Raw genomic sequence first — 12,458 nt, forward strand, 5'->3', positions numbered from 1 at the left:
ATAATTGTTTCTACTAATTTCAATGTCTAATTTTATTTGCAACTTCTATAATATAATTAAATTGTTAATTTAGATTATTAAAAATTTAAGAAAAAATGTTATTAATAATGGTGTAAGATGTATATTGGCGAATTTTTTCTGTATTGAATTTTAGAGAGTCGAATTTTTTTCGTATCGAATCCAATTCGTATTCGAATTCGAATTCGAACTTGCTAACTATGGTTATTTCTTTCGATTAAAGTCCTTCAACGAGTGTCATTCTTTGACTAGTTATATTCGGCTTCATCCATGAAGTGTATGAATCACTCTCACTATGATCCGGGGCCTCTTGTGGATCTCCAATCAGTTGTGTATCGATATTTTATTTGTATATAGAGACTCACAAGTCCTCATCAATGGTCTATCGTCAAACCCAGATTTCTCCTCCCACATCTTTCTTTTTGGATCACCGAGATCAAATTTCTTCGTTGTACCTTCACAACAATCACTTTGCGGCACATATTCCGCAAGAATAATCATATTGCAAACTCACTATCAAAGCTTGGGATTGTTGATTATTATGGTATCATACATTATACATCTTTGGAGGGAGAGACAATATGGGTTGAAGGCTCTTTTCTCTACCCAGAGTTTGTGGTTATTGACTTTTCATATTTGATTCATACTAGTTATTGACTATTTAGATAGAATGTCACTATTTCAATTGTGACAGTTTGACAACATAGATAGTATTTTTTTGAATATGGAATGATATGTATAGATCATTTTTTTCAATCTACTGGTAGCACTAGAAATACTCAGAAATACTCATTGAATATATGCATTAGTACATAATATAAATAAGCCTCCTTCAACCAATATAAATAATAAATGCTCAATTACTACGTTAATAAATGCGGTTTATTTCAAAATAGGTTTCTAGAATTTCTGTTTAAAAAAACACAGTTAAATGAGAGCTCTCCTAGTTAAATGATAGTGTAATTTGTTCAATTGATGTCACCGAGTTAGATAATTGAATGCTAGTTACATGAATGAATGCGGAGTGCTTCGGCAACATACAGTAAGGAATCAAGGATACATACGCTGGGTTGTTTATTTTTAAAAGAGTTTTTGGACATAATTTTCTTCATGTTACTCTAACGCAACTCCTACGCATCTAGAAAACTTGCAGTGTACCCAATTTACTTCACCGAAATACAAGGACGCTCTTGGGCGAGGTACCCACCTCATTTTATTCATATAAGAGCAACTTAATACTAAATTTTATTCAAGTAACAGCAACTTAATATAATTAAGCTTAGAGATTGCTATTTTATATCGAGGATCGTAGGTATGGGCCTGCGTTCTCGATAGCTTCATTAATTTCTGCTTCAAATATTTGCATAGCAGCGGGCGGCAAGCATACTGGAACCGCTATGCCTTCCACCCCACTTCTGTTATGATAGGGGACGAGGAAGCTTGCCAACCCCGCCACTGACGATGGTCCCACTCCACCTAGTGCTGGCCCGCCGTAGGCTGCTCTTCCCCACCCCAAATCCACATCTCCAAATCCGATCTTAGTACAGTCCGAGACCACATAGGTGCCCACCACTGTGAAGAGAGGGTGCCCTCTCAACTCCATCAAATCTATGACTGATCGCATGTACTCGCCATTCACGCTCATTTTCGCTTGGAGGATCAACTTCACAGCAAAGGACAACGGTTTGGTTGCCAGCTCTCCTGCGGTAGTCTTCGCGCACGACAAAATGATCGCATTGCCGTAGAAGTTTTCGGGAATCGGCGGGTCGAATCTCGCTCGGCCATCCAGGGTGAATATGAACCGAACTTCCTGCTCAGCGGGCAGTTGGAGAGCCCTCGTTCTCGAACGCCACAAACAGGCTGATAGAACTTCAAAGGTCGGGCACTTGCCTTGCCCCACTGCTTGTCTCTTTAGCGACTCGATCTCCTTCGGCCCGAAAAAGAATGGCCTCTGGGTCATCTCCTTCACGTTCGCCATCTGGATCGAACCGATAGAATTGAAGGTTGGGAATATGAAATATGAGAGACAGTTGGTCATCTAGATTGGAAAGGTATAGCAACCCTTTGGGAGTAGGCAGGAGAAGAGCGACAAGGATAGCCGGCTTTCTGGAGATTTTCATTTGCAGAGGTGCCATGGAAACAAAGGTGTGGAGAATCAATGAAAGACTATGAAGCGAGAACGCAATCGAAGATCAGCAGAGCAGGGTGCAGTGCGTTGCAGAGGCAAAGATCTTTGGAGGTGGAGGAGACACCGAAGCCTGCGTTTGGTGAGATATATATAAATTGAAGCCCGCGTTTATCAAGTGATGTGACCAGTATAACTAATACTATACAACAAAGGCGACTTGATATTGGATTTTTAAAATTTTAATTTAATTATTAATAAGTATGTTGAACCACACAACACAGGCGACTTGATATTGGATTTTTTAAATTTTAATTTAATTATTAATATGTATGTTGAATAGGTTAGTTTACTTTGACAATAGTTTTTTAAAATTTAAAGTAAGTGGTATGAATTTAATTCTTATCCAATTCACTAGTATATCAATATATATGTCATTTCTTACCACACGTTTTAGAATATTAGTATATATGTTAAATTTTCTAAAATATTTATAATGATATATATGAGTTAAAAGTTGAAATATATATATATAAATTTTCTAAAATATTTATAATGATATATATGAGTTAAAAGTTGAAATATATATATATATATAAAGCTATGTGAAAAAATATTATATCAAGTCAATTATGGTTTTTTAGAGTGATATATATATTATATAAAGTCAATTATGGTTTTTTTAGAGTGATATAATAGTATTGTATTATGTTAAATTTTTAGAATATTTAGAGTGATATACATAAGTTAAAAGTTGAAATTTATCTTTAAAGTAATTTTTTTTAATTACATTTATTAATTAAAAAACTTTCATGTGAAATAGTATCTTATAAAGTCAATTATGATTTTTTCAAGTATGTGGTATTGATAATTCATAGTATTAGCCCATGGTATTGTAACAAATACTATTTAGAAATTAAGAATCTTCAAGATAAAGTGACGGTAAGTGTTTTATATGGTTGTGCAAGTATTACTAAGTCATGAGATTGACCTTTGATATTGCGACAAAGTCTATTTACCATGAGACTTTAGATATATATATATATATATATATATATATATATATATATATATATATATATATATATATATATATAATAACACAAATCATTTAAAATAAATTTATAATTTAGTTAAGTTTTATGACTTTTTAAAATTTTGGCAATGTGAAATGTATCATGAGCTAAATGTTTTCATGCTTATGGACATTTATCAACAATTCAATTTATATGCTTGTCTTAGTTTATCAAGAATATAAAATCATATATCTGAAATATAAATACTAATTTAGCTAGAGGCTCATTCTACAACCCAAAGAGGTGTAAGTATGCCCATATTCAACTTGGAATTGACATGTGTCCCTTTAATATATATATATATATATATGTTTAAAAAATTGTTAGATATAATAAAAAACAAAAATGAATATAAGTATTTAGTTTGTTTAATTAAAAGATTATAAAACATCAATAATCTCACTCTATGTCCATGCTAAGAAGAAATTGTAAAAATATTACACTCACTCTCCACCATAAATAAAATATATAATAAAAAAAATGAATATACCTTGTTGGTTTCTTTAATTAAAGTTATAACAAAACATCAATAATTTCACTTTATGACCATACTAAGAAGTGGTAAAAATATTTCACTCTCCTACTCAACCATAAACAAAATATTTTAAAGTCCATATTAAACAACATAATCTTATATCAACTTTATAGAGAAATAAAGTAGTTAAAAGTTTAAAAAGAACTATATATACATTATATAAACTAATTGATTTTTTTTAGTTTATCTTTTTATATATATAGGATCAAATTGTAGACATTTTATTCAAATTTTGCACTCTAAAAGAAGTTTTCATCTCAAGAGATTTGATCATTCTGGGTTCTTGCTAGATTTGTAATTAAGATAGATCTTGTTAATAACAACTTATGTTAACCACTTTTAATGATAATCTAGTAAGAGCTAAGGGCGATCAAATCTTCACAAAATTTGAATGAAATATTTTCATTTTGATCTTCTCATTATATATATATATATATATATATATATATATATATATATATATATATAAAGAGAGAGACCACTTGTCATTTTTCATTATTTATGTTGCATTTTTGAATCTATAAAATAGAATAAAATTTATATGGGCATAGTAGTGAGATTACTTAAAATGTTTCACTTACCAGTGTATATCCATGAATCTATAAAATAGATCAAAATTTACATGAGCATAGTAGTGAGATTGCTTAAAATGTGAAAACTTATTTTAGAGTGCAAAAAATAATGTGTAGCTTTTCATTGTTTAAATTGTATTTTTTAATGCTATAAAGATTACAAAATATGTGCATTGAAATGGTTTTCTATTATTACTATATTTTTAAGTATATGTCAATATTAATTTATATTAAAATATTTTATTCATAATGGCCATTGCATATTTTATTCTATACAATTTTAAATATTTTCTTTTAACATTTTTTTTCTATATATAGATATATAGAAAGTTGATATAAGGTTTAAAAACCTTATTCACATATTTTTTTTCTTTTTAATTACTTTACATGAAATTATATTAGGTCATATGGACACGGCTATAGAATAACCCTCTCGACTCAATAAAGAAATATTTCTTTTTGCTAGTTGCTTTATATAATGTATATATAGTTTTTTGTTTTATTTTTAACTACTTTAGTTTGAGAGTGAGAGTGAAATGTTTTTACCGCTCCTTCATAGTATGGACATAGACTGAAATTATTGATGTTTATTATACTTTTAATTAAACAAACGAAACACATATATTCATTTTTATCATATCTATTTTTTTCTATATATATATATATATATATATTTTAAAATGACACATGTCAATTCCAAGTTAAACACAGACATATCATATTAGGTTGTAGAATAATGAGAAAATCTCTCTCTCTCTCTCTCTCTCTATATATATATATATATATATATATATATTTCATCATTAATTTGAAAATATGGAAAATAAATAATTTAAAATAAAAACTAGTACAACCACATTATTAAAAATACTCAATGTAGGTGTTTTACATTGAAAAATAATAAAATAATACTTACACTAACAATAACAAATAGCTATAAAAAATTGTATATCTTTCACAAATAAAATACCTCAATTTGCAGTGTAATTTCACCAAGAGATAATGTAATTAATGCACAATTTCCTTATTATTTAATATAGAGCAGCCAAGTGGTATTTAAAATATTATGCTAAGAAGCTAACAGACAAAATGACCTTTGCAGTGGAATCCGGTGATACAAGTTTAGGTGAGATTGTGAATTTTTGTTGTTCAAAATATTCTTTTGAATATATAAATAGATTTAAAAAACCATGTGACACTCAAATCTTGTAGATTAAATAACTTAATCTTGTGATTCTTAAAAATCTCCACTTAATAATTAGTAAAATTAATGGTAAAAAAATACAAAAAAAAAGATTGTGTAATTTAACTTTATTACTGTGTAATTTAACTTTATTTTTTGAGGTGTTCTAGAGCAAGAATGCATATATGAGTGTCATTTGTTCACTGAGCTTTCTCCCAGCCTCCACAATGTCCTCTGCAATGTCCAGGAGTTGTTATGACGTTATTCTCACCTCTTAAATTGAAGTAAATTCGTTTAAGGTGGTTTGCTCATGGGTGCGCAGGAAGGAGTGAGGAGCGCTGCTACTGCACTTTGATGGGTTATGCCTGCTCTATCCGCCATCAGACTGTCCTAAATTGATTCTGGTATGATCCTACCTTTTTCCTTATGGTTTGTATCTCCTCCTCTTTATCTCTTTTTGTGAACCCCGGTCCACTTCATTTTCTCTCCTATTTGCAAATTCTGGATGTTTGCGTATTTTAGATATTTCCTACTATAATCCCTAGAAGGGTGAGTTTTTCCCTTATACTACTAGCTTCATTGCTTCTCATATCATGACATTTTCGCCTCTCCATTCACTTTCTTCATTCCTCCACTCATAATTCCTCCACATTGTAGTGTTCCTCTGTATTGCTTCATACCTTCTTATCTGCATATTTAATTCTCACATACTTACTCCCCCCAGACGTCCATATGCCCCACTGGACTAAGCTCCTTAATCTCTTTTGTCCATAGTTTTCACTGGGGGAGGGATCTTGTTTTCGCATTACAAATTATAAAATTCTCTGTACCCGGTGGTATAGCTCTTTTATCGTTTCACTTCCATGTAATGCTTTCGGTATCCGGATTTGTAATCAATGGGGTGGACATGCCCGGGATGCTGTTGCTGTGAAGGCTTATAACTCTTTTTCTTTTTTAGTTGTTCTTGTTCGGAATCTCTCTCCATGAATTCTACTCAGCTCTAGTTCAGTTCCGGACTAGTTTGATTTTTCGGCACAATTTGAATTTTTGGTTTTGGCTGTTTTGTTACTTCTGTTGCGAGGTGAATGTGGTCTGCATCACACGTACCACTCTGTCATTCGCCATCTAACAATCTGGATTGGGATCCCCACCCCACCGTCCTTTATCGTATCCTTATTCTCTCTTTTCCTAACCCTAGTTACTTACCTCTTTTAGATTTATTTTCAGTGGCGTCCCTCCACATTTGGCGTTATGTGGGCGACATCCCCCATGGCCTTAGTGCATTGTGATTACGACTCTGCCGATTTCAAGAAATTCTCATTAGTGATCCTCTGCTGCTTCACTTTATTTTTTGACCTACCATCTAATCAACCATTAAAATCACATTCCTTTCCCACACTTTCTCCGGGTTGTATTTGGGTCCTTTTTCATGCGTATGTGGCTATGGACATTCTGGAATCAGACACCTCAACACAGGAGGTGTTCATCCTTGCCACGATGGATGCAGAGTCTAAATTCAGGAGGAGGGTCTCATTTATCCACGACACTTGGCACTCGTCTCAACCATTGCTGCATCCTCCAAATGGCCAACATGCGGACCTGATTTTGCATGGGCTTTCCCATGCGGTTCATGAACGTCGATCCCACCATCCCAATAGATCTATTAAAATCACTACTTCAACTCCTGCTCTGGTTTTTGACCATGACATGCTGATTGATTAAGTGACTAGTCTTCAGAAGCATGCTCTCGTGGGTAAGTGGCATTTTGCATAATTGAGTGAAGTTGATATGCGGGTTTGGGTAGACACCAAATGGAAAACACTGTTAGGCTATATGCCTATAGTGGTTTGCCTCCTAAATGAGTGGTATAGTTTCCACTTCCTCTGCCAGGAATACCTCATGAAAATCAAATCCATTCCTTAGATTAACGGGCAGAGTTTTATGGAATTGCACTCATGCTACATTGGCTTCAACCCTCTGAAGGAGACTCCCCAAAACAAGCTGATATGGGTTAAGCTCCCTAGCTTATCCATCGAATTCTAGACGTGGCAAGTTTTCATGGATATTGGCAACGTCATTGGAAAATTTGTGTTTGTAGATCCTCAATGTTTGGGTGCACCTGATAAGCGGGTGGCCTGGATTCTTATTGAGAAGGAGTACAGGGGAGGGTTTCCAGATCATATTGAATTGAGCTGGGGTGACACACATTTGGTCCAAAGACTCGATTTTTGGCTCATTGTCCACGGAGGTCGGGTGGTAGATCCATGGCATCCTGTCGACATCACCATGGTGATTGGTATAAAAACGAAGAGGCACTAGCTGATGCTTCTCGACGTAGTTGGCTTGAAACTCCATCTCTCGGACATGGCTCTCCTCAAAATGCAGGTAACTCGAATCTTACCGCATCTAGACATCACTATTCTCAATTATCTGCTAATCCTTTTGATTCCACCCCTATTCCTATTCTATCATCTCATCATAATTCTGATGAGTTTGATGTTCCCTCCACTGAAGCCACCTCACCACATCTGACTAAATAGAATGTCTCTTCTCCTCGTGACGGTCTGCCACCTCTGCCTAATGTTCCACGCCATCCGATGTCACGAGACCTTCTCTCTTCCACCTACATCATGTATGTCCCTGTGCTGTCATCCGCTCGTGTCACTCCACATTCCTTGACGTCAGGATGCGGTCGTGCATCGCCACACTCTCCTCTAAACTCCCCCACAAATTCCGTGGACAGTGACCTTGATTTTCTGTTACAGAAAAAACACTAGATCTCCGGTTAATCACTATTGACAAGCCTGTTGGCCACTCATCCTCCACATCATCCCCTCATCTACTAGGAATATTATTGTTCGTCGAAAACAAAACCATGGCGGCAGGCACTTTCGAGGCCATTTCCGACCTCTCCCTTTTAGTCCCGTTGATGCACATTCTCTCATTGATGTCCCCATCACCGGTACTTCCTGCCCTCGGTCCATTGGAGCACGGATGCACGCACATGGGCAAACATGACATTTATCCTCTCACTTAATATGCAGGGACTGGGGGCCGCCCCAAAATTCCTGGCCCTCAGAGAACTTTTCTCTTCTCTCCATCCCTATATTCTTCTTCTTTAGGAAACAATGCATGCAGTTCCTCGGGTGGTTGAGTACTTCATAAAGATGCTTCCGGACTGGTATATGGTGGCAACTGATGCACATGGCCTCTCGGGTGGGCTGGTTGCTATCTGGGATCCTTGGTGGGTCAATGTCAAGGCTTTTTCATGTTTTGCTGGCATCCTCCTTGCCGGTCACATTCTCAGGCTCAAGGGTAGAATCCACATTCTTAAATTCTATGCACCATACCGTGATTGAGCCATTTTTTGGGATAGTCTGATCGAGTCGGAGTTACCAGACCTTACTTCACTCATCAATGTGGGGGATCTAAATTGCACTATTTGCTTGAATGAGATTTGGGGATATTCCAGAAAGGTAGATGTCATGGTTGATTGTATTAAGGATATCATCCTAAAGCACAATCTAGTGGACATTTGCCCCTGCATGCTTATCCTCACCTGGGACAATGGGAGGTCGGGTGTGGGATATATTGCAAAGCGATTATATAGTTTTCTCCTACACGATCAAACAATTGAGAGGCTTGGGATGGTATATTCTGAAGTGGCTATTTTATATATATATATGATCACGGACCCATTTCACTTCACTAGAGAAGGGATGACTATAGAGGTGGAATGCCCTTTAAATTCAATAGGTTATGGCTTGAGGATCCATATTTTAACTCTCTCGTGTGTGATGTCTGGAACATAGGCGGGCTTCGGTGCTCCTCTCCCATGCAGCAAATTCAGGACAAGCTGCGGATCCTGCAACGAGAGGTTGAGGCATGGGAGAAAAGGAAAATATGGCATATGAACAAAGAGCTTGCTGCTATTACTAAATAACTTCTGGATATCTGCCCACATTTAATTAGATAATATGTACCTGATGTCATTCGAAGTCGAATGCAAGTTTTGGAACTCCAAAGGAAAAAACTGCTCCATATATAAGAGAATACTTGGCATTTAAAAAGCAGAGGAATTTGGATTTGGGAAGGGGACCAAAATACCAAATTTTTTCATAGATATGCAAACTATAGGCACATGATAAATTTCATTTGGGAGATTTCTGATTCAAATGGTAACAAGCTTCAGTTGCAGCAAGACATTAGTAGTGTTGTCATTTTCCACTTTCAGCAAGCTTACATACAAAGGGATTTGGTTTGCCCAGAGGATCAAATCTGGGGGGTCGAACATTTTCCTACCATGTTTGATGAGGATGCTAGTTGAGCGCTCTATCATCCTGTTTCGGCTGAGGATCCTGGGGTACTAAAATCATTCAATGGGGATACGAGTCTTGGCCCCTACGGATGGATAGCAGAGCTCTTCACACATTTTTTTTATCTCTCTAAGCATGACCTTGTTGATATGGTCAAGGAATCAAGGGTTTAGGGCTTTATACATCCTCACATAAACTCCACTTACATTGCACTAATCTCGAAGATGACACATTCTCTCACCTTTTCAAATTTTCGTCCTATATCTCTTTGTAATCTGGTTTACAAGATTATCTCTAAATCTATTGCAAATCGGATGAGGCACACCCTCTCCATGTATATTTCCCTATAATAGTTTGTGTTTCTGCAAAATAGACAGATTGATGATGTTGCGGCGATTGCCTAGGAATGTATGCACTCAATTCACACAAAAAAATTAAAACTTGCTATCATGAAGGTGGATTTAGAAAAAGCATTTGACTGTTTGGATTGGGTCTATCTGAGGCTGGTTATCCACAAAATTGGTATACAAGCTAGTGTTGTAGAGTGGATTATGGCCTGTGTTTCAAATGTACAATATGTTGTGGTTATTAATGGATACCCTAGGACATTCCTCAAGGCTGGGAGGGGTCTTCAGCAAGGCTACTCTCCATCCCCACTTTTATTCATTCTAGCTATGGACAGGTTGAGTCTCCACATTAAAAATGCTATGACCAAGGGACATTTCCTTGCCCTTCACCTTGGTAAGAACATCCATATTTCACACAACTTCTTCGTGGATGACGTGTTCATCACAGGGATCCTGAACAAGTTTTCTTGGCTTCATCTTTTTCATATTTTCACTAAGTTTGGGAATGCATTTGGCTTAATAATGAATCATTTGAAATCTACTATTGTACATGACCAAAGTGATATGGAAGTTATTGCTTACATTCGGAGGCTGTTCAGAGTGGCTTCTGAGATATTGTCAAGGGGTATGAAATGCCTCGGATTCCATATCAAACCATGCAGTTACAAGGTCAATGACTGGATGTGGCTTGTGGACAGATTCTACAAAAATATATCTCACTAGGAATACAAACGCCTATCCATGGGGGGTCGCATCACATTGACACAAGCAGTGCCCATGCAGATGGGAGTGTACTAGGCACACTTATTCCATATGACACTCACCATCATCAAAAAACTCAATGGGATCATAGCCAAATTCATCTGGTCTCGTATGAAGAACAAGAACAAATTCCATCTTACCAAACTGGATCATATTACCATGCCGAAGCGTCTGGGTGGCTAGGGCATATTGAATTTGAGGAGATTTGGTTGTGCATTACTAAATCATTATGGAGAGGGATATTTGGGGTAGGCACCTGGGGTATGATCATTAAACACAAATACTTGAAGGACCTTGATTTTCCTGTTTGGATGTGTAGGGGAAGTATCGGTAACAAATCAGGCTCATCTATATGGCTCAGTTTTACAAAAGTTCGTCACTACTTTCTTATGCTACTCACCTAGAAATTGGGCACTGGTCATCGCATTGTCATCGGTCAAGACAAAATTCTAGGTATTGAAGTTGCTGATAGGCTACCTGATAGTCTCATATATGGATTAAACTGTTGCGGCATATTCTTCTGGCAACAGGTTATATCGGCATGGCATGACATATGCCCCATCTGAAAGTGGGTTGGGGATTTGGAATTGAATGGATAGAAAGTGCCGGAATGGGATAGGCTTCGAACACACTTGCAACTTGCTGGAATTAGTAGCGATGCGGATAGAGACAAGATCAACTAGACAGGTAAAATGAAGGGAGAGAATGTCATGGTGGCGGATATATATCTTACACTATGTCATCAAGAGTCTCAACACCTAGAGGTATGTTGGTTATTTAAATATTGGAAAACAAAAATCCCTATTAAGATCACTCTTTTCCTTTAGCTGGTATAGAAAACTAAATATCTCACATGGGAAAACCTCCAGAAGAGAAATTCGTATGGTCTGGGGATATGTGTTCTTTGCAGGAATGCAGAGGAAAACAATCTCCACTTATTCTTAACATGTCTTGTGGCTACTTTGATTTGGAAAAATCTTGTTGGAAATATTGGCTTCCAATACACTCAGTTCACCTATATTTCTGACTGCCTCCAATGGTGGAGCCAACAAAATATCACTTGGCACAGTATTCCTCCTATTCTCTTGTGGAAGATCTGGAGGTGGAGGAATAACTTCATCTTTAAAAATTTCAGAGGAAGTGCTGCACAGGTGCTAAAGCGCATTAGAGAAATACACTCCATTGGACTACAATCTGGTATGCGATCTAAAAAAACTACACAAAATCCATCTTAAGGAATTTAGACTTCTGTGATCCATAACATTGTTTAGATAATCTTCGGCAAAATCACATAATCAATCTTTTGTCGACGCGTTTCGAACCAACCAGTGTGGTTCATCGTCAGGACAAGTTGAAGAACCAATCCGGCTAAGCTGAATAAATAGAGAGTGCAGAGACTCCAACGACTATATTGCCAACTGCTAAATTTGACCTAAGGACCCTAGTTAAACCCCTAACAATACTATAAATAGCTACAACAGGTAAACTTGTTAATTTATATCTAAAATTAGAATCGATTTGATA

The 12,458-nt window shown here is 36.2% G+C and overlaps 1 pseudogene; it reads right to left on the minus strand.

Moving 5' to 3' along the window:
- Positions 1–1,312: 1,312 nt before the first annotated feature.
- On the minus strand, positions 1,313–1,996 carry LOC149253897 (benzyl alcohol O-benzoyltransferase pseudogene; annotated as a pseudogene).
- Between the last annotated feature and the right edge of the window lie 10,462 nt (positions 1,997–12,458).

This window comes from Pinus tabuliformis, chromosome 7 (assembly GCF_031772625.1).
Source record: "Pinus tabuliformis cultivar Carrire ecotype Pingquan chromosome 7, CPIR1, whole genome shotgun sequence".
Taxonomy (NCBI): Eukaryota; Viridiplantae; Streptophyta; class Pinopsida; order Pinales; family Pinaceae; genus Pinus; species Pinus tabuliformis.